Here is a 22,953-nt window from a genome sequence, read left to right as displayed (position 1 = left end):
CCTCCAACTCCCCCCGGAGTCTCCTCAGCTGCTTCCCAGCCTCCTCATATTCAGAGAGGTGGGCATGGATGCGGGAGGCGTAGGTGGTAGCCTGCTCTCCCGCAGCCTTGGAGCCCCAGATGTTAAGGGGGGGCCCTGCCTCACCTCTGCCGGCTGCTGCACCTCCGGGGGAAGGGCCCGCCACAGCCTTCACTTCAGGGGTCCCGGACCCTGGAGCCTTGCGGCCCCCTGGGGTCCGCTTTTTCCCCATCCCTGGGACTGGCTGGCTGTGCCTTGGGCCTCCTGGTGGTGGATGAGGCCCCCCACCCCAGCTGGCTTTCCGGGGGGTGGGAGCCAGGGGCACAGCCCCGGCGCTCAGTCCCAGGGAGAGTCCTCTTTCCTGGGAAGGGGGTAGATGGAAAGTCCTTGCAGGAAAAACCTCCCTTCCCAGGAGCTTAGCAGAAACCTTAGCCTGCAGATGCTCAGCACAGACGCTCCTCCTCTTCCTGGGTGTGCCCAGAGCTGCACTCACTATTCTGCTGGTGCAGTCACTGTGTACATGCATTACATTCCTAAGCCCCTGCACACAATTACATGGTGGACATAAATACTCTGAGCTGCTGTGAACATTTTAGATAAGCTGTAGGTCAGGTCACTTGCAGGACCGTCTGATGTATAAACAACAATTATCAGGAGCAGTGAGACATTTTAGTAAATGTGTTGTCACACACGAAGTTATGGAGGTCTTTTCGGTTTTGCATGGCAAGAAAAATATATACAAAAATTAGTGCAAAATAAATATTTTGTAAAATGGGAGAAATATAGGCTAATCCCAATACAGATAATAGTGGGCCGGGAGAACGGGGGATTTACGAAGATGGTTAAAGGCTTGTCCTTACCGGTTATTATCACTCACTGTGGTTGCCATGGTGACTGGTTGTGAATCCATGTTACGCTAACAAACTGCTGATTTTACCCGCTACTCTCCCCTCCCCTCTGCAAGATTTATTTTCTCCTGACAAGAGGAAAAAGACTCTGGAAAATTAATATTGTGACAGTGACGGAGATGGAAAATGCTTCAGATGGTGGGAGAGAATCAGCGGAGGCCCGAGATCGTGAAGGATTTGGATTCAGCACCATGGTGTGTGCAGCATAGTGAGTGCAATATGGTATTACCGATGGAATGGCATTAATTTATCATATATGCTGCCATTATGCCAAGGCGACTTTCACTGTCCGATAGGCATGGTAAGTGTGTACTAGAAAAAGGGACAAACCTATGTGCTACCTTTTATAGCAAGGGGGCAGTAGTTAGCCTGTACTACCACCTCTCCTCTACGCAGTGCCTGGAGAGGTAGTGAGCCTGTGCGACCAACTCTCCTATATATAGTGACTGGTGCGGTAGTGAGTGTGTGTGACTACCTTTCCTATATATTGTGACTGGAGAGGTACTTAGTGTGTGCAACCACATCTGCTATATATAGTGACTGAAGAGGTAGTAAGCGTCTGCGACCACCTCTTTTTTATATAGTGACTGGGGCAGTAGTGAGTGTGTGCAACCACCTCTCTTATATATAGTGATTGGAGAGGTAGTGATCGTGTGCGACCATCTCTCCTGTATATAGAATTGGAGAGGTAGTGAGCATGTGCGACCATCTCACCTACACTGTATATATAACTAAAGAGGTAGTGAGCATGTGCGACCACATCTCCTATATATAGAACTGTAATGGTAGTGAGCATGAGCGACCAGCTCTCCTATATATAGAATTGGAGAAGTAGTGAGCATGTGCAACCATCTCTCCTATATATAGTGACAGGGGCGGTAGTGAGTGTTGTGACCACCTCTCCTATAGATGGAGACTGGGACGGTAGTGAGCGTGTGTGTAACCACCTCTCCTATATATAGTGACTGTGGCGGTAGTGAGCATGTGCGACCACCTCTCCTATATATAGTGCATGGGGCGGAAGTGAGCGTGTGCGACCACCTCTCCTATAGACAGTGACTGGAGCTGTAGTGAGTGTGTGTGACCACCTCTCCTATAGATGGTGACTGGGGCAGTAGTGTGTGTGTGACCACTTCTCCTATAGATGGTGACTGGAGCAGTAGTGAGCGTGTGTGACCACCTCTCCTATAGACGGTGACTGGGGAGGTAGTGAGTGTGTGTGACCACCTCTGGTATAGACGGTGACTGGGGCAGCAGTATGTGTGACGACCTCTGCTATAGACGGTGACTGGAGCGGTAGTGAGTGTGTGTGACCACCTCTCCTATAGACGGTGACTGGGGCGGTAGTGTGTGTGACCACCTCTGCTATAGAAGGTGACTGGAGCGGTAGTGAGTGGGTGTGAACACCTCTCCTATAGACGGTGACTGAGGCGGTAGTGAGTGCGTGTGACCACCTCTCCTATAGAAGGTGACTGGGGCGGTAGTGATTCTGTGTGACCACCTCTCCTATAGACGGTGACTGGGGCGGTAGTGATTGTGTGTGACTGGGTCGCCCTCCCAGGGCAGCGGGGTACTCGGTACCGGGCCGGTGTCAGGGGGAAGTGTCGTGGTAGCGGTGACCCGGTCAGTGGCCCTGGGCACCCAAATTATCTGATCCTGCGGGCCTGGTCCAACCGTACCCTTCTCAATAGGGACCTCCTCCACCTTCCCATCTCCGACTCACTTGGGCCTCCAACCGACTCTTCCAACTGCCCCATTTCGATTTGCAGCACCCCGCCTTTGACAAAGTGAACTCAGAGGGTAACCCATTAGGAGGGCCGGTATATATACCTGATACTCTCCGGCGGTGCGGCCTCTGCTCCGGTGCGACACCGGACACGGCAGTGGAGCAAAAGGCGGCTCCGGGTTCGCGGGGGTCTCCGGTGACTCCTCCGATGGGGTGATGTCTGCAGCAGGCTCCATAGAGTCCGGTGCAGCAGCGGCAGGTACCGGTGTAGCAGGTACCGCAGAGGTAGGCCCCTCCCGGGCGCGCTGCCAGTTCAGTGTCCACAGCGCCTCCTGCCTCAGTCGCAGGCGGCGCGTCAGCTGGATAATCTCGTCTTCCAGGTGCTGGCGGTCCATCTCGTAGATCGGGTCGGAGCCTTTAGCCATGGCGCCAGGGAGATCCGTTTCCCGTGCTCCGCAGGCCTCCTTCCCTCTCTCTCCAAAATGGCGTTCTGGCGTTCTTCCTGCCTCGGCCCCTTTCCCACCACTGGCTTCTTCTGCCCCTCCTTCCGGGGGCGACGTCTTCTTCCAGCGCCTCCATACCAAGCCAGTATACGAACTCCTCGGAGGGTGGGCCATGTCGCTGTCACATAGTAATTCAGGCAGGGGAGGCCCAAGACTCTTCGCGGTCTTTTCCTAGGACCTCCTATCTCTTCACGCCCTTCTTCTCCACACCAGCGGCCATTTTCAATGTTCATGTCACAGTCTGTTAAATTGGGTCTTCTACACATTTTCAAAAGTATAAAGTCCAACAAATCTCAGGCACACAGAACCCGATGGCATCGGGTCTCATCATCCTGTTCGTGACGCCAAAATTGGGTCGCCCTCCCAGGGCAGCGGGGTACTCAGTACCGGGCCGGTGTCAGGGGGAAGTGTCGCGGTGGCGGTGACCCGGTCCGTGACCCTGGGCGCCCAAATCAATGGTGGTTGCTTTGTAGTAGTTAATGGAATAATAGTTTGTGATGCCACCTGTGGTGTTCGGCAAGGGAGGTGTTAAGCCGATGCTGCATGGAGATCCGCTGGGACTGATGGTGTAGTGCAGCAAGGATGGTGTAGCTCCCCACAGGTGGAGCTGTAGTCCCAGGGCAGTGTAGGTGCAATGGATCTGGAGAAGTGCAGGATGGTGTGGATGCTGGTACCCAGATGTAGCGGTGCTGAAGGTGCTAGCGACGAAGGAATGGAGGACACCAGAGCTTGCAGTTTCAAAGCTTTACTCGCAGTTCGTGGTACACACTGGTGCCTGCTTCCGTGCCGTGTCCTCCAGGGCAAAGACTCAATCAACCTCCCGGGCAACTCAGGGCTCTCCTCTCCAACACTTCGCCAACATGTACCTTTCCTGAACGACTCCTCCAATGCGCCTTGTGGTGTGAAGCACTCCAGTACTTAGTAACCCTTGAATGCCTCCTAACTAGATGTTCCTAGAACTTTACTTGCACGGCAGACAGCTGTAGCCTGCATCGGGGACACCTCACTCCCGGCGCTCTATCTGTGTTGCTGTTGTGCCTCAAGTCTTGGATGGGAGTAATGCATTTACAGCCAAATGCTCCACCGGTGTCTGCTGCAGAATCTTAAGTGTCCATACAACCTCGGGGACCGGGCCCGGCCTTGCGCTGAGAACCTATAGGCAGGGTTCCTCATCCAACCCACTTCTCCTCTCTGTTCCCTACTCCTTCATTCCGTACTTGTCTCTCCTTCTGATGGATGCTTAGGTTACAGTTCTACGTCTTTCTCCTTCTCCTCGGACCCGTCCTCAGACTCTCCTGACTGACTGTCCTTCTCTCCTCTGGGACTTACCGCAGACTGACCCTTAAGGGACTGACCCTCTCAGGGACTGACCTGTAATTTTAAACCTTCCCAATCTTTTATATGAATCTAAACTCCACCCACCTCCCAACATATCCAGTGTTCCAAGCAGGGAACCAGCAGAGGTGCTCTGCTACTCTCTAAGCACTGAGCCGCAATGTGGTTGTGCAGAACTACCCTGTTGTGTGGGGTGCGAGTGTTGGAGTGTGGAAAGGAGCTCCCAGCTTACCCAGACGGTGGGGCACCACACCTTAGGAGAAGGTGAAGTACCTCTGTGGCGACTGAGCCTCAGGGGCGCCACATGACCACCTCTGCTATAGACGGTAACTGGAGCGGTAGTGAGTGTGTGTGACCACCTCTCCTATTAACGGTGACTGGAGCGGTAGTGAACGTGTGGGACCACCTCTGCTATTGACGGTGACTGGGGGGGTAGTGAGTGGGTGTGACCACCTCTGCTATAGATGGTGACTGGAGCGGTAGTGAGTGGGTGCGACCACCTCTGCTATAGGCAGTGACTGGGGGGATAGTGAGTGTGCTTGACCACCTCTGCTATAGACGGTGACTCGAGCGGTAGTGGGTGTGTATGACCACCTCTGCTATAGGCGGTGACAGGGGGGTAGTGAGTGTGTGTAAATACCTCTCCTATGGACGGTGACTGGAGCAGTAGGGAGTGTGTGTGCCCACCTCTGCTATAGATGGTGACTGGGGCGGTAGTGATTGTGTGTGACCACCTCTGCCGTAGGCAGTGACTGGAGGGTAGTGAGTGTGAGTAAATATCTCTCCTATAGACGGTGACTCGAGCGGTAGTGGGGGTGTGTGACCACCCCTGCTATATGCGGTGACTGGGGCGGTATTGATTGTGAGTGACCACCTCTGCTGTAGGCTGTGACTGGGGGTAGTCAGTGTGTGTGACCACCTCTCCTATAGACGGTGACTGGGGCAGAAGTGAGTGTGTGTGACCACCTCTGCTATAGATGGTGACTGGGGGGATAGTGGGTGTGTGACTACCTCTCCTATAGACGGTGACTGGGGCAAGTAGTGAGTGTGTGTGACCACCTCTGCTATAGACGGTGACTGCGGGTAGTGAGTGTGTGTCACCACCTCCCCTATAGACGGTGACTGGAGCGGTAGTGTGTGACCACCTCTCCTATAGATGGTGACTGGAGCAGTAGTGAGTGTGTGTGACCACCTCTGCTACAGACGGTGACTGGGAGGTAGTGAGTGTGTGTGACCAACTCTGCTATAGATGGTGACTGGAGCGATAGTGAGTGATTGCGACCACATTACCTATAGGCGGTGACTGGGGAGGTAGTGAGTGTGTGTGACCACCTCTGCTATAGATGGTGACTGGGGCGGTAGTGAGTGTGTGTGACCACCTCTGCTATAGATGGTGACTAGGGTGGTAGTGAGTGGGTGTGACCACCTCTCCTATAGACGGTGACTGGAGCAGTAGTGAGTGGGTGTGACCACCTCTCCTATAGGCGGTGACTGAGGGGGTAGTGAGTGTGTGTAAATACCTCTCCTATATACGGTGACTGGAGCGGTAGTGAGTGTGTGTGAACCCCTCTGCTATAGATGGTGACTGGGAGGGTAGTGAGTGTATGTGACCACCTCTGCTATAGATGGTGACTGGGGCAGTAGTGAGTGTGTGTGACCACCTCTCCTATAGACGGTGACAGGGGCGGTAGTGAGTGTGTGTGACCACCTCTCCTATAGATGGTGACTGGGGCAGTAGTGAGTGTGTGATCACCTCTGCTATAGACGGTGACTGGGGGGTAGTGGGTGTGTGTGACCACCTCTGCTATAGGCGGCCACTGAGGCGATAGTGTGTGTGACCACGTCTCCAATAGATGGTGACTGGGGAAGTAGTGAGTGTGTGTGACCACCTCTGCTATAGACAGTGACTGGGGGGTAGTGGGTGTGTGCGACCACCTCTCCTACAGATGGTGACTGGGGCGGTAGTGAGTGTGTGTGATCACCTCTGCTATAGATGGTGACTGGGGCGGTAGTGAGTGGGTGTGACCACCTCTCCTATAGACGGTGACTGGAGCAGTAGTGAGTGGGTGTGACCACCTCTCCTATAGGCGGTGACTGAAGGGGTAGTGAGTGTGTGTAAATACCTCTCCTATATACGGTGACTGGAGCGGTAGTGAGTGTGTGTGAACCCCTCTGCTATAGATGGTGACTGGGAGGGTAGTGAGTGTATGTGACCACCTCTGCTATAGATGGTGACTGGGGCAGTAGTGAGTGTGTGTGACCACCTCTCCTATAGACGGTGACAGGGGCGGTAGTGAGTGTGTGTGACCACCTCTCCTATAGATGGTGACTGGGGCAGTAGTGAGTGTGTGATCACCTCTGCTATAGACGGTGACTGGGGGGTAGTGGGTGTGTGTGACCACCTCTGCTATAGGCGGTCACTGGGGCGATAGTGAGTGTGTGTGACCACGTCTCCAATAGATGGTGACTGGGGAAGTAGTGAGTGTGTGTGACCACCTCTGCTATAGACAGTGACTGGGGGGTAGTGGGTGTGTGCGACCACCTCTCCTACAGATGGTGACTGGGGCGGTAGTGAGTGTGTGTGATCACCTCTGCTATAGATGGTGACTGGGGCGGTAGTGAGCGTGTGTGACCACCTCTGCTACAGACGGTGACTGGGGGGGTAATGAGTGTGTGTAAATACCTCTCCTATAGGCGGTGACTGGAGCGGTAGTGAGTGTGTGTGACCACCTCTGGTATAGATGGTGACTGGGGAGGTAGTGAGTGTATGTGACCACCACTGCTATAGATGGTGACTGGGGCAGTAGTGAGTGTGTGTGACCACCTCTCCTAGAGACGGTGACGGGGCAGTAGTGATTGTGTGTGACCTCCTCTGCTATAGATGGTGACTGGAGAAATAGTGAGCGAGTGTGACCACCTCTCCTATAGACGGTGACTGGGGCGGTCGTGAACGTGTGTGACCACCTCTCCTGTAGATGGTGACTGGAGCGGTAGTGAGTGTGTGTGATCACCTCTCCTATAGACGGTGACAGGGGCGGTAGTGAGCGTGTGTGACCACCTCTCCTATAGATGGTGACTGGGGCGGTAGTGAGCGTGTGTGACCACCTCTGCTACAGACGGTGACTGGGGGGGTAGTGAGTGTGTGTAAATACCTCTCCTATAGACAGTGACTGGGGCGCTTGTGAGTGGGTGTGACCACCTCTGCTATAGACGGTGACTGGGGGGTAGTGAGTGTGTGTGACCAGCTCTCCTATAGACGGTGACTAGAGCAGTGGTGAGTGTGTGTGACCACCTTTGCTATAGACGGTGACTGGGGGCTTAGTGATTGTGTGTGACCACCTCTACTATAGACGGTGACTGGAGCGGTAGTGAGTGTGTGTGACAACCTCTGCTGTAAACTCTGTTCCAAATTATTATGCAAAAAGAGTTTAGGAGTGATAAAGTTAGAATTTTTTTGTTTGTCATTTAAACTCATTGATGGTGATGTGTGTCTGGGCTCTTTATATCACTGAAAGCAATTGCAGATACCTGTGCAAATTAGTTTGGCAGGTGTGTCCAAATAAAGGCAAGACTACTTAAGAAGGCTGTTCCACATTATTAAGCAGCCTACATTTTTTGCCAAAATGGGAAAGAAAAAGGATGTGTCGGCTCCTGAGAAGCAACAAATTGTGGAGTATTTAGGTCAAGGCATGACTACAATCAACATTGCCAAGACACTTCATCGTGATCATCGCACAATCAAGAAGTATGTAGCTGATTCCCAGCACACATGAATTGAGGACTCTTTCCAACAGGCAATTGCGTCAGGTTAAAAGAGCAGCTGCAAAAACGCCTTGTCATAGCAGCAGACAAGTTTTGAAGCTGCTGGGGCCTCCAACGTCCCCCGAACAACAAGATGCAGGGTCCTTCAGAGGTTTGCAGCTGTGCGTAAGCCATCCTGTCGACCACCTCTATCCACTGCACACAAGCAGAAACGGCTCCAGTAGGCCAAACGATACATGAAGACTGACTTCCAAACTGTTTCGTTCACCGCTGAGTGCCGTGCAACCCTCGATGGTCCAGATGGATGGAGTGGAGGATGGCTGGTTGATGGACACCCCATGAAAACACGGCTAAGGCGCCAACAAGGAGGAGGTGGAGTAATGTTTTGGGCTGGAATCATGGGGAGAGAGATTGTGGACCCCTTTAGGATCCCTGAAGGGGTAAAGATGAACTCCATAATCTATGTGGAGTTTCTAAAACAGCACTTCCTGCCATGGTTCAAGAGGAAGAACCGTGCTTTCCGCAGCAAGATCATTTTCATGCATGATAATGCACCGTCTCATGCTGCAAATAACACATCTGCATCTCTGGCTGCTATGGGCATAAAAGAGGACAAACTTATGGTGTGGCCACCATCTTCCCCTGACCTCAACCCCATTGAGAACCTCTGGAGCATCATCAAAAGGAGTGTCTATGATGGCGGGAGGCAGTTCACATCTAAGCAACAGCTCTGGGAGGGTATTCTGTCCACATGCAAAACAATTGAAGCACAACCATCCAAAAACTGACAAATTCAATGGACGAGAGAGTACAGAAGCTTCTTTCCAACAAGGGGTCCTATGTGCAAATGTAACATCACCTAGAATAAAGTTTTGACTTGAAAACTGTTTGATTTCATTTTGTAATAAGCTGATAATGCTTATAATTTCACAATTGACCATTTTTTTGTTCAAAACAAAACTAAAAAGGTTGAAAACTCTGCTGTGCATAATAATTTGGAACATGCATTTTGAGTGTTTATTATTTTTAAAAATATACTGTTTTCATAGGCAGTTTGTTCAAAAACATTGCAATTATACTAGAATAGTAGATGACTGGAAAATAACAATGACTGCAATTCATATAGGTAATTTAGAGAAAATATGAGGAAATATTTTTTGCATAATAATTTGGCACAGAGTGTAGACGGTGACTGGGGGGGGTAGTGAGTGTGTGTGACCACCTCTGCTATAGATGGTGACTGGGGCAGTAGAGAGTGGGTGTGACCACCTCTCCTATAGACGGTGACTGGGGCGGTAGTGAGTGTATGTGACCACCTCTCCTATAGTCGGTGACTGGAGCGGTAGTGTTCGTGTGCGATCACTTCTCCTATTGACGGTAACTGGAGCGATAGTGAGTGTGTGTGACCACCTCTCCTATAGACGGTGACTGGAGCGGTAGTGAGCGTGTGTGACCACCTCTGCTCTGGACGGTGACTGGAGCGGTAGTGAGTGGGTGCAACCACCTCTCCTATAGGTGGTGACTGGGGGGGTAGTGATTGTGTGTAAATACCTCTCCTATAGACTGTGACTGAAGCGGTAGTGAGTGTGTGTGACCACCTCTGCTATAGACGGTGACTGGGGGAGTAGTGAGTGTATGTGACCACCTCTGCTATAGATAGTGACTGGGGCAGTAGTGAGTGTATGTGACCACCTCCGCTACAGAGGGTGACTGGGGCAGTAGTGAGCGTGTGTGACTACCTTTGCTATAGGCGGTGATTGGAGCCATAGTGAGTGTGTGTGACCAACTCTCCTATAGACAGTGACTGGGGCGCTAGTGAGTGGGCGTGACCACCTCTGTTATAGACCGTGACTGGAGCGGTAGTGAGCGTGTGTGATCACCTCTCCTATAGACGGTGACTGGAGCGGTAGTGAGTGTGTGTGACCACCTCTCCTATAGACGATGACTGGGGTGGTCGTGAGCGTGTGTGACCACCTCTGCTATAGACGGTAACTGGGAGGGTAGTGTGTGACCAGCTCTCCTATAGACTGTGACTAGAGCAGTGGTGAGCATGTGTGACCACCTCTGCTATAGACAGTGACTGGGGGGTTAGCGATTGTGTGTGACCAACTCTCCTATAGACAGTGACTGGGGAGCTAGTGAGCATGTGTGATCACCTCTCCTATAGACGGTGACTGGAGCGGTAGTGAGTTTATGTGACCACCTCTCCTATAGACGGTGACTGGCGTCGTAGTGAGCATGTTTAAACACCTCTCCTATAGACAGTGACTATAGCGGTAGTGAATGTGTGTGACCACCTCTCCTATAGACGGTTACTGGAGCGGTTGTGAGCATTTGTGACCACCACTGCTCTGGATGGTGACTGGAGCGGTAGTGAGTGGGTGCGACCACCTCTCCTATAGGCGGTGACTGGGGGGGTAGTGAGTGTGTGTAAATACCTCTCCTATAGACTGTGACTGGAGCGGTAGTGAGTGTTTGTGACCACCTCTGCTATAGATGGTGACTGGGGGGGTAGTGAGTGTATGTGACCACCTCTGCTATAGATGGTGACTGGGGCAGTAGTGAGTGTGTGTGACCACCTCTGCTATAGATGGTGACTGGAGCAGTAGTGAGTGTGTGTGACCACCTCTCCTATAGATGTTAACTGGGGCGGTAGTGAGCGTGTGTGACCTCCTCTCCTATAGACTGTGACTGGAGCAGTAGTGAGTGTGTGTGACCACCTCTCCTATAGACGGTGACTGGAGCGTTACTGAGCGTGTGTGACCACCTCTGCTATAGACGGTGACTGAAGTTGTAGTGAGTGTGTGTGACCACCTCTCCTATAGATGGTGACAGGGGCGCTAGTGAGTGGGTGTGTCCACCACTGCTATAGACGGTGACTGGAGCGGTAGTGAGCATGTGTGATCACCTCTCCTATAGACGGTGACTGGAGCGGTAGTGAGCGAGTGTTACCACCTCTCCTATAGACGGTGACTGGAGCGGTAGTGTTCGTGTGCGATCACTTCTCCTATAGACTGTGACTGGAGCGGTAGTGAGTGTGTGTGACCACCTCTCCTATAGACGGTGACTGGAGCGGTAGTGAGCGTGTGTGACCACTTCTGCTCTGGACGGTGACTGGAGCGGTAGTGAGTGGGTGCGACCACCTCTCCTATAGGCGGTGACTGGGGGGTAGTGGGTGTGTGTAAATACCTCTCCTATAGACGGTGACTGGAGCGGTAGTGAGTGTGTGTGACCACCTCTGCTGTAGACGGTGACTGGGGGGGTAGTGAGTCTATGTGACCACCTCTGCTATTGATGGTGACTGGGGCAGTAGTGAGTGTGTGTGACCACCTTTGCTATAGACGGTGACTGGAGCAGTAGTGAGTGTGTGTGACCACCTCTCCTATAGACGGTGACTGGGGCGTTAGTGAGCGTGTGTGACCACCTCTGCTATAGACGGTGAATGGGAGGTAGTGAGTGTGTGTGACCACTTCTCCTATTGATGGTGACTGGAGCAGTAGTGAGCATGTGCGACCACCTCTGCTATAGACGGTGACTGGGGGAGCAGTAATAATAATAATAATAATCTTTATTTATATAGCGCCAACATATTCCGCAGCGCTTTACAGTTTAACAGTTTCAAAACACAAGTCATAAGTAACAACGTTAACAATACAATAATTAAAGCAAAATAAGACGAAATAAGACAACCCTGCTCGTGAGAGCTTACAATCTTCAATGAGATGAGGGAGATACAAAGTACAGGTGTGTATTTACAATTGTGTATTTACAATGAAGGTCCAGCCATCTTGAGGGAGTGAAGGATGGATGGAGATAGTGAATGGGCTACACATGCACACTTACACATAGAATGACTTTGATTAGTGAACGTGATAGGCTGCTCTGAACAAGTGTGTTTTGAGGGAGCGCCTAAAACTATGCAAATTGTGGATAGTCCTGATTTCTTGGGGTAGAGCATTCCAGAGGATAGGAGCAGCACGGGAGAAGTCTTGGAGTCGGGAGTGGGAGGTACGGATTAGTGCAGAGGTTAGTCAAACGTCGTTTGCAGAGCGCAGCGATCGGCTAGGCCGATAGACAGAAATGAGGGAAGAGATGTAAAGGGGTGCCGCGCTGTGGAGAGCTTTGTGGGTGAGAACAAGTACGTTGAATTGGTTCCTATAATGAATGGGCAGCCAATATAAGGACTGGCGAAGAGCGGACGCGTCCGAGTACCGATTAGCCAGATGGACGATCCTGGCCGCTGCATTAAGTATGGACTGGAGAGGGGATAGTGGAGTGACTGGGAGGCCAATTAATAGAGCGTTGCAGTAATCCAGGCGGGAGTGGATCAATGCAACAGTGAGGGTTTTTGTTGTTTCCATAGTGAAAAAAGGGCGGATTCTAGAGATGTTCTTTAGGTGTAAGCGGCAAGAGCGGGCAAGAGATTGCATATGGGATGTGAAGGAGAGATTGGTGTCAAACATAACACCCAGACAGCGCGCGTGCTTCCAGGGTGTTATTGTGGTACCACCCATGGAGAGGGAAATGTTAGATTTAGGGAGGTTAGTAGACAGCGGGAGCAGAAGAAGTTCAGTTTTAGAGAGGTTGAGTTTCAGATAGAGAGTGGACATGATATTGGAGACTGCGGACAGACAGTCACTGGCGTTCTGTAGTGAGTAGTGAGTGTATGTGACCGCCTCTCCTATAGATGGTGACTGGAGCGGTAGTGAGTGCATGTGACCACCTCTCCTATAGACGGTGACTGGAGCGGTAGTGAGCGTGTGTGACCAACTCTCCTATAGACGGTGACTGGAGCGGTAGTGAGTGTGTGTGACCACCTCTGCTATAGATGGTGACTGGAGAAGTAGTGAGCGTGTGTGACCACCTCTCCTATAGACAGTGACTGGGGCGGTAGTGAGCATGTGTGACCACCTGTCCTATAGACGGTGACTGGATCAGTCGTGATTGTGTGTGACCACCTCTCCTATAGACGGTGACTGGGGCGCTAGTGAGCGTGTGTGACCACCTCTACTATAGACGGTGACTGGGGGGGTAGTGAGTGTGTGACCACCTCTCCTATAGACGGTGACTGGAACGGTAGTGAGTGTGTGTGACCACCTCTCCTATAGATGGTGACTGGGGCTTTAGTGAGCATGTGTGACCACCTCTGCTATAGATGGTGACTGGAGCGGTAGTGAGCATGTGTGACCACCTTTGCTATAGATGGTGACTGGAGCAGTAGTGAGGGTGTGTGACCACCTCTCCTATAGACGGTGACTGGAGCGGTAGTGAGTGTGTGTGACCACCTCTCCTATAGACGGTGACTGGAGCGGTAGTGAGCGTGTGTGACCACCTCTCCTATAGGTGGAGACAGGGGGGTAGTGAGTGTGTGTAAATACCTCTCCTATAGGCGGTGACTGGAGCGGTATTGAGTGTGTGTGACCACCTCTCCTATAGACGGTGACTGGAGCGGTAGTGAGCGTGTGTGACCACCTCTCCTATAGGTGGAGACGGGGGGGTAGTGAGTGTGTGTAAATACCTCTCCTACAGACGGTGACTGGGGCAGTACTGGGTGTGTGTGACCACCTCTGCTATAGACGGTAACTGGAGCAGCAGTGAGCATGTGTGACCACCTCTCCTACAGACGGTGACTGGGGCAGTAGTGATCATGTGTGACCACGTCTTCTGTAGACGGTGACTGGAGCAGTAGTGAGCATGTGTGACCACCTCTGCTATAGACGGTGACTGGGGGCATAGTGAGTGTATGTGACCGCCTCTCCTATAGACGGTGACTGGAGCGGTAGTGAGTGCATGTGACCACCTCTCCTATAGACGGTGACTGGAGCGGTAGTGAGCGTGTGTGACCAACTCTCCTAGAGACGGTGACTGGAGCGGTAGTGACTGGGTGCGACCACCTCTCCTATAGGCGGTGAATGGGGGGGTGGTGAGTGTGTGTAAATAACTCTCCTATAGACGGTGACTGGAGCGGTAGTGAGTGTGTGTGACCACCTCTGCTATAGACGGTGACTGGGGGGGGTAGTGATTGTGACCACCTCTGCTATAGATGGTGACTGGAGCAGTAGTGAGCGTGTGTGACCACCTTTCCTATAGACGGTGACTGGGGCGGTAGTGAGCTTGTGTGACCACCTCTCATATAGACGGTGACTGGAGCAGTCGTGATTGTGTGTGACCACCTCTCTTATAGACGGTGACTGGGGAGCTAGTGAGCGTGTTTGACCACCTCTACTATAGACCGGTGACTGGCGGGGTAGTGAGTGTGAGAACACCTCTCCTATAGACGGTGACTGGAGCGGTAGTGAGTGTGTGTGACCACCTCTCCTATAGACGGTGACTGGGTCTTTAGTGAGCGTGTGTGACCACTTCTGCTCTAGATTGTGACTGGAGCGGTAGTGAGTGTGTGACCACCTCTCCTATAGACGGTGACTGGAGTGGTAGTGAGCATGTGTGACCACCTCTGCTATAGATGGTGACTGGAGCGGTAGTGAGGGTGTGTGACCACCTCTCCTACAGACGGTGACTGGAGCGGTTGTGAGCGTGTGTGACCACCTCTCCTATAGGCGGTGACTGGGGGGGTAGTGAGTGTGTGTAAATACCTCTCCTATAGGCGGTGACTGGAGCGGTATTCAGTGTGTGACCACCTCTGCTATAGACGTTGACTTGGGGGTAGTGAGTGTATGTGACCTCTTCTGTTATAGATGGCGACTGGGGCAGTAGTGAGTGTGTGTGACCACCTCTGCTATAGACGGTAACTGGAGCAGTAGTGAGCGTGTGTGACCACCTCTCCTATAGACGGTGACTTGGGCAGTAGTGATCGTGTGTGACCACGTCTCCTGTAGACGGTGACTGGAGCGGTAGTGAGTGTGTGTGATCACCTCTCCTTTAGACGGTGACTGGGGTGGTAGTGAGCGTGTGTGACCACTTCTCCTATAGGCGGTGACTGGGGGGGGTAGTGAGTGTGTGTATATACGGTACCTCTCCTATAGGCGGTGACTTGAGCGGTAGTGAGTGTGTGTGACCGCCTCTGCTATAGACGGTGACTGGAGCAGTAGTGAGCATGTGTGACCACCTCTCCTATAGACGGTGACTGGGGTGGTCGGGAGCGTGTGTGACCACCTCTCCTATAGACGGTGACTGGGGCAGTAGTGATCGTGTGTGACCACGTCTCCTGTAGACGGTGACTGGAGCGGTAGTGAGTGTGTGTGATCACCTCTCCTTTAGACGGAGACTGGGACTGTAGTGAGCGTGTGTGACCACCTCTGCTATAGACGGTGACTGGAGAGTAGTGAGTGTGTGTGACCACCTCTGCTATAGACCGTGACTGGAACGGTAGTGAACGTGTGTGATCACTTCTCCTATGTACGGTGACTGGGGGGTAGTGAGTGTGTGTGACCAGCTCTCCTATAAACGGTGACTAGAGCAGTAGTGAGTGCTTGTGACCACCTCTCCTATAGACGGTGACTGGAGCGGTAGTGAGCGTGTGTGACCACCTCTCCTATAGACGGTGACTGGAGCGGTAGTGAGTGTTTTTGACCACCTCTGCTATAGACGGTGACTGGGGGGTAGTGAGTGTGTGTGACCACCTCTGCTATAGACGGTGACTGGAGTGGTAGTGAGCCTGTGTGGCCACCTCTGCTATAGATGGTGACTGGATCGGTAGTAAGTGTGTGTGACCACCTCTCCTGTAGACGGTGACTAGAGCAGTAGTGAGTGTGTGTGACCACCTCTCCTATAGACGGTGACTGGAGTGGTAGTGAGCATGTGTGACCACCTCTCCTATAGACGGTGACTGGAGCGGTAGTGAGTGTGTGTGACCACCTCTCCTATAGACGGTGACTGGAGTGGTAGTGAGTGTGTGTGACCACCTCTCCTATAGACGGTGACTGGGGGGGTAGTGAGTGTGTGACCACCTCTGCTACAGATGGTGACTGGATCGGTAGTGAGTGTGTGTGACCACCTCTCCTGTAGGCGGTGACTGGAGCGGTAGTGAGTGTGTGTGATCACCTCTCCTATAGACGGTGACTGGAGCGGAAGTGAGCGTGTGTGACCACCTCTGCTATAGATGGTGACTGGGGGGGTAGTGAGTGGGTGTGATCACCTCTGCTATAGACGGTGACTGGGGCAAGTGATTATGTGTGACCACCTCTCCTATAGACGGTGACTGGGGCGGTAGTGAGCGTGTATGACCACCTCTCCTATAGACGGTGACTGGGGCGGTAGTGATCGTGTGTGACCACCTCTGCTATAGACGGTGACTGGGGGGGTGGTCAGTGTGTGTGACCACCTCTCCTATAGACGGTGACTGGAGCGGTAGAGAGTGTGTGTGACCACCTCTCCTATAGACGGTGACTGTTGTGGTAGTGAGCATATTTGACCACTTCTGCTATAGATGGTGACTGGGGCAGTAGTGATTATGTGTGACCACCTCTCATATAGACTGTGACTGGGGCAGTAGTGAGTGTGTGTGACCACCTCTGCTATAGGCGGTGACTGGAGCGGTAGTGAGTGTGTGTGATCACCTCTCCTATAGACGGTGACTGGGGCGGTAGTGAGCGTGTGTGACCACCTCTGCTATAGACGGTCACTGGGGGGGTAGTGAGTGTGTGTGACCACCTGTCACATGGACCCATCCTGTGTGACACGACCCGCAGGTCGGTAAATGAAACAACAAGACACGGGGGAAGGGGAAACAGTTACAACGGTGGGTTCTGCGATCGGGAACGGGGGTGTGGAGACCTTCTGCATTCCCCTGAGCCAGTGTCCCTCACACTCCTAACGTTCCCTATACAGGCTCCTCACCTGTCGCTGAGCCGGATACCTGTCACCCTAGCACACCCTACACCTATCCCTTGCTAGGGAGCTGGGTGGTGCAGGCACTGGCCCCACCGCTGTACTAATACACACCAGGGAAAAATACAAACAGGGGAAACACTAAAAACACTTATCTTGCTCTGCTGCAGCACCAGGCAGCAGAGTGCATCACCGGATTAACTTTTCACAGTGGCTCGACACCTCAGAGCCAGCTGCCACCTTCACCATCTCACTCTGCTGTGGACACCGGGCAGACAGAGTTCCACACCAGTTTCAGCAGTGGCTCCAACCTTCAAGCCAGCTGCTAACTTCACCAGGTTTCTGCAGTGGCTTCACACCTCAGCCAGCTGCTCCCTTCACCGTGGTGGAATCCCAAAAGGACGCTATCAACACCTGCTCATAGACCATGTGACCCTGTATAGGAAAAGGGAATGGTCAAATGATCAGGGGCCAAAAAGCTGCTATAATCCCAGTGACCACCAGGGGCAAAAGGCAAAGCAAAGAAAACATCAAGTGCAATGACACTTGTAGCCACCGGGGGCAAAAGGTAACCAAAGCAACTATTAGGATGCAATGACACCCGTGGCCACCGGGGCAAAACTAACCTTAAGCCAAAGGCTTGAAGGAAAAAAGGAGGTTTACATGCGTTAATTCAGAAGCTGATGGGTCGCCCCGTCGCTGGCTTTGCCCAGGGCTGTGGGGTACTCGGTACCGGGCCGGCGCCAGGGGGATGAGGTGTCACAGCAGCGGTGACCCGGTCCGTGGCCCTGGGCCCCAATATCAATGGCGGTGGTGTTTGGTCGTAATGTAAAGTTCGTGACGCCACCCGTGGTATTTGGCAAGTAAGATGTTAGCCAACGCTGCTTGCAGATCCACTGGTGCTGATGGTGTGATGCAGCTAAGATGGTGTAGCTCCCCACAGGTGGAGCTGTAGTCCCAGGGCAGTGTATAGGTACGATGGAGGAGTGGGGGCACCGAATGGTGTAGATGTTGATTCCCCCAATGTGGCGGTGCTGATGCGGGAATGAACGGAGGACACTAGAGCTTGCAGTTTCAAAGCTTTACTCACAGTTCGTAGTGCACACAGGTGCCTGCTTCGGTACCGTGTCCTCCGGGACAGAGGCCCAGCCGACCTCCAGGCAAGATAGGGCTCTCCCCGCCAGCACCCCTCCAACATGTGCCTTTGCTGAATGACTCCTCTATATCGCCTATTGGTGTGAAGAGCTCCAGCACCGTGGTTCTCTGAAGTTCCTCCTGTCAGATGTTCGTAACAACTCTCTCACTTGTATGACAGACAGCTGTAGCCTGCTTCGGGGACTCCCTTCTCCTGAATCCCAGCTCTCTATCCGTTTTGCTGTTGTGTCCCAAGTCTTGGATGGGAGTAGTGCATTTACAGCCAACTACTCCACCGGTGTCTGCTGCAGAACCATAAGTGTCCATACAACCTCGGGGACCGGGCCCCGGCCGTGCGCTGAGAAGCTATTGGCAGGGTTCCTATCCAACCCACTCCTCCTCTCTGTTCTCCTTCCACTTCATTCCGTACTTGTCTTTCTCTCTCTTATGGAAATGCAGGTTACAGTTCTACGTCTCACTCTCTCTTTCTTCCAGGGACCCTCACTCCTGTCTGAGTGGCTTCCGTCCCCACTGACCTTCTGTCAGCTTCTCCTAACTAATTCCGACGGCCCCCCTTAGGGACTGTCCTCGACTTCCGTCCGGGAGAATGACCTCGACTCCCCTCTCGGAGACTGACCTGTAATTCTATCTTTCCCATTCTTTTTATACTAACTCCACCCACCTCCCAGCACATCTCGTGTTACGAAGCAGGGTTCCACGAAGGGTGCTCTGCTACCCCCAGCCTGAAGCTGCTAGGTGTCCCTGCTGAACTATCCTGTGTGTGGGATGCAGGTGTTGGAGTGTGGCAGGGAGTTCCCACCTTACCTGGATGGTGGGGCACTACACCTTAAGAGAAGGTGCAGTACCTCTGTGGCGACTGAGCCTCAGGGGCGCCACACTCCCCCCGTTAAACACAGCATGTCCGCGGGCTGCAAGAAAACAAAGCATACAGCAGAGAAACATACAAAAATGTTATATTGCATAAACAACTTTTCTTATCCTAAGCTTCCTAATATAGGAGGTACTCATCTTGAATGTTACCAACAATCCTATCAAAAATTCTATGTAAGGCTAGTTTCACATTTGCGCTTTATAGCGCAGTGACGGCCTGCACACGGCCGCCGCTAAGCCCCGCCCCCTGCCAGCTCCCTGCCCGCCCCATCCGGTCATCGCCGCCTTCTAGCGCATATGGGCGCTTGCGATCTGCGCACCCTATCATAGGATCGTGCGCTGGCCGTGCGCTAGTAGGATTTTGCCGTGCGCTGCGCACTTTTGAAGGTGCGCCCGTGTGCACGGAACGTAGTATGTTGCATTTCGGCGCGCACGGCGCACCTTCAAAAGTGTGCAGCGCATGGCAAAATCCTGCTAGCGCGTGGCCAGCGCATGATCTGCGCACCCTATGCTAAAGATAGGGTGCGCAGATCGCAAGCGCCCATGTGCGCTAGAAGGCGGCGAAGACCGGAAGGGGTGGGCAGGGAGCCGGCAGGGGGTGGGACTTAGCGGCTGCCGTGCGCATGCCGTCGCTGCGCTATAAAGCACAAATGTGAAACTAGCCTTAAACAGTGCAAATATCTAAGTGCAATTCTTACTCTCAAAGTGCTATTCTCTGTAACACATTTCTTTATTACTTTTCTCTCTTTTCCGTCACTTTATTCTCATTTTTCTTTTCTTTCTCATTCTACTAGACGCAAGACATTGACCTCACATACTTGGCCTGTCACCTGTCTCTATCAATTCTTCATCTACATTGCTCATCTCTACATCAGACATTCCTAATTCTAGCCACATAAAAGCCATTTCTCAAATATCAACTTTTTTATAAAACACATTATCAAATACTTTTCCAATAAAACATTATAAACATTCTTGTAAGTGCTGGACACTGCTCCCAGCCGGGATCTCTTGCAGTGTCCTTTGAGGTAGACATCATTCTTCGAAAAGTGTCCATTCAAAAACATCATCTTCGCAAAGTGTCTATATCTGTAAAACACTAGCTTCGCAAAGTGTTCCTTTATGTAAAACCAAGAAACGGCACCTAAAGAGGTGCAAACTATTTACAAGATGAGTTCGGATCAATCAGCGTCTATGATCTCCTTAGTTCCATTTCAAAAATAACGCTGCCAATCAAAAACTAGGCAACACAACGAACAAAAGGCACAACTGGTGCAACAAACCCTCCTGGGTAATGAGATTGTGGAAATTGAAGAATCTTTTTAATGGTGGTCCCCTCCTGGGGTTCTGGAAACTGAACTGTCTTCATCCTGATTCTGGTTTCTTGCTAAGGAACCTCGAAACTGTGGCAAAGGGAACCCATGGTGCATGTCTATTCCCACCAACTGTTCCTCCGGGATGGATGTTTCTATTGCTCTGGTGCGCGGCCTAGCTCCTAGGACCTCTACAGCTTGTTGGCTTTGATAGGCAACTTCCTGGGGACTTAGTGGTGAGGGAATCCCAAAGTCACCGTCCCAAAACGATCCAGATCCCCCTCTGTCCTGTAGTTGTTGGATCGGGCGCGCTGGCTCCAAACGTACCCCCAGCAGCAGGGTCCTCCTCTTCATCGGCCCATTAGGAAGGCAGGTATACACACCTGGGAGTTCCCGGCGGGGTGGTCTCTGTTCCGGTGCAGGTGTGGTGGTCGTGGCCGCTGCCCGGTGCGACACCGGGGACGGCGGCGGAGCCAACAGCGGTTGCGGTTCCGCAAGGGTCACTGACGGACCTGCACAGCCGTGCCAGGTCCGGACGGGGGCTCTCCTCCTTCTGCTTCAGCTCCCAGGGCTGCATACAACTCCTCTGGTATTAGTGGCAAAGAGGGAACGGAGTACGCCGCTGATGGCATGATGGCTGCTCCAAACTCCGACAGGCTGCCAGGAAAAGATCTGGTGCAGCAGCGGCGGGTACCAGTGGTGCGGGTACCGCGGGTGTAGGCCCTTCCGGGGCGTGCAGCCGTCCCAGCTTCTCTAAGGCCTCCTGCCTCAGCTGCAGACGGGTGGTCAGTTCAACGATCTCTTCATCTAACTGCCGGCAGTCCATTCTAAAATCAGGGTTGGAGCCGTCAGCCATGGCGCCGGGGGTATGCACTTCCCCACGCTCGCAGGCCTCCTTCCCTTGCTCTCCAAGATGGCGCTCTGGCGTTTGTCTTCCTGCCTCGGCCCCTTTCCCGCCACTGGCTTCTTCTGGCGCCTCCATACCAAGCCAGTACGCGAACCCCTCGGGGGGTGGGCCATGTATCTGTCACATAGTAATTCAGGCAGGGCAGGCCCAATACTCTTCGCGGTCTTTTCTTAGGACCTCCTATCTCTTCACACCCTTCTTCTCCGCTCCAGCGGCCATTTCTAATGCTCATTTCACCGTCTATCAAATCAGGTCTTCTACACATTTTCAAAAAGTCAGAGTTCAATAAATTTCAGGCACACAGGACTCGATGGTGTCGGGTTTCGTTGTCCTGTTCGTGACGCCAAAATTGGGTCGCCCCGTCGCTGGCTTCGCCCAGGGCTGTGGGGTACTCGGTACCGGGCCGGCGCCAGGGGGATGAGGTGTCACAGCAGCGGTGACCCGGTCCGTGGCCCTGGGCCCCAATATCAATGGCGGTGGTGTTTGGTCGTAATGTAAAGTTCGTGACACCACCCGTGGTATTTGGCAAGTAAGATGGTAGCCAACGCTGCTTGCAGATCCACTGGGACTGATGGTGTGATGCAGCTAAGATGGTGTAGCTCCCCACAGGTGGAGCTGTAGTCCCAGGGCAGTGTATAGGTGCGATGGAGGAGTGGGGGCACCGAATGGTGTAGATGTTGATACCCCCAATGTGGCGGTGCTGATGCGGGAATGAACGGAGGACACCAGGGCTTGCACTTTCAAAGCTTTACTCACAGTTCGTAGTGCACACAGGTGCCCGCTTCGGTACCGTGTCCTCCGGGACAGAGGCCCAGCCGACCTCCAGGCAAGATAGGGATCTCCCTGCCAGCACCCCTCCAACACGTGCCTTTGCTGAACGACTCCTCTATAGCGCCTATTGGTGTGAAGAGCTCCAGCACCGTGGTTCTCTGAAGTTCCTCCTGTCAGATGTTCCTAACAACTCACTTGTATGACAGACAGCTGAAGCCTGCTTCGGGGACTCCCTTCTCTTGAATCCCGGCTCTCTATCCGTTTCGCTGTTGTGTCCCAAGTCTTGGATGGGAGTAGTGCATTTACAGCCAACTACTCCACCGGTGTCTGCTGCAGAACCATAAGTCTCCATACAACCTCGGGGACCGGGCCCCGGCCGTGCGCTCAGAACCTATAGGCAGGGTTCCTATCCAACCCACTCCTCCTCTCTGTTCTCCTTCCACTTCATTCCGTACTTGTCTTTCTCTCTCTTATGGAAATGCAGGTTACAGTTCTACGTCTCACTCTCTCTCTCTTTCTTCCAGGGACCCTCACTCCTGTCTGAGTGGCTTCCGTCCCGACTGAGCTTCTGTCAGCCTCTCCTAACTCTCTCTGACGGCCCCCCTTAGGGACTGTCCTCGACTCCTGTCCGGGAGACAGACCTCGACTCCCTTCTCGGAGACTGACCTGTAATTCTATCTTTCCCATTCTTTTTATACTAACTCCACCCACCTCCCAGCAGATCTCGTGTTACGAAGCAGGGTTCCACGAAGGGTGCACTGCTACCCCCAGCCTGAAGCTGCTAGGTGTCCCTGCTAAACTATCCTGTGTGTGGGATGCAGGTGTTGGAGTGTGGCAGGGAGTTTCCACCTTACCTGGATGGTGGAGCACTACACCTTAAGAGAAGGTGCAGTACCTC

General features: G+C 52.8%; 1 protein-coding gene across 3 annotated transcripts in view; it reads left to right on the top strand.

Moving 5' to 3' along the window:
- SV2A (synaptic vesicle glycoprotein 2A) overlaps positions 1 to 22,953 on the top strand; it is a 211,114-nt gene that overhangs the window by 61,390 nt on the left and 126,771 nt on the right. Inside the window, exon 1 of one of the 3 annotated variants that reach the window (XM_073567048.1) lies at positions 739 to 1,120. The exons of the other annotated variants lie outside the window; for them this stretch is intronic. The gene's annotated coding sequence lies outside the window, so the exon portion shown is untranslated. Of the gene's footprint in view, positions 1 to 738; positions 1,121 to 22,953 lie in introns of those variants that run through there. 3 annotated transcript variants of the gene reach the window in all.

This window comes from Dendrobates tinctorius, unplaced genomic scaffold (genome assembly GCF_039654945.1).
Source record: "Dendrobates tinctorius isolate UK_male_01 unplaced genomic scaffold, ASM3965494v1 ptg000019l, whole genome shotgun sequence".
Classification (NCBI taxonomy): Eukaryota; Metazoa; Chordata; class Amphibia; order Anura; family Dendrobatidae; genus Dendrobates; species Dendrobates tinctorius.
The sequence above is the reverse complement of the archived record's forward strand: the minus strand, read 5'-3'. Positions and strand labels throughout refer to the sequence as shown.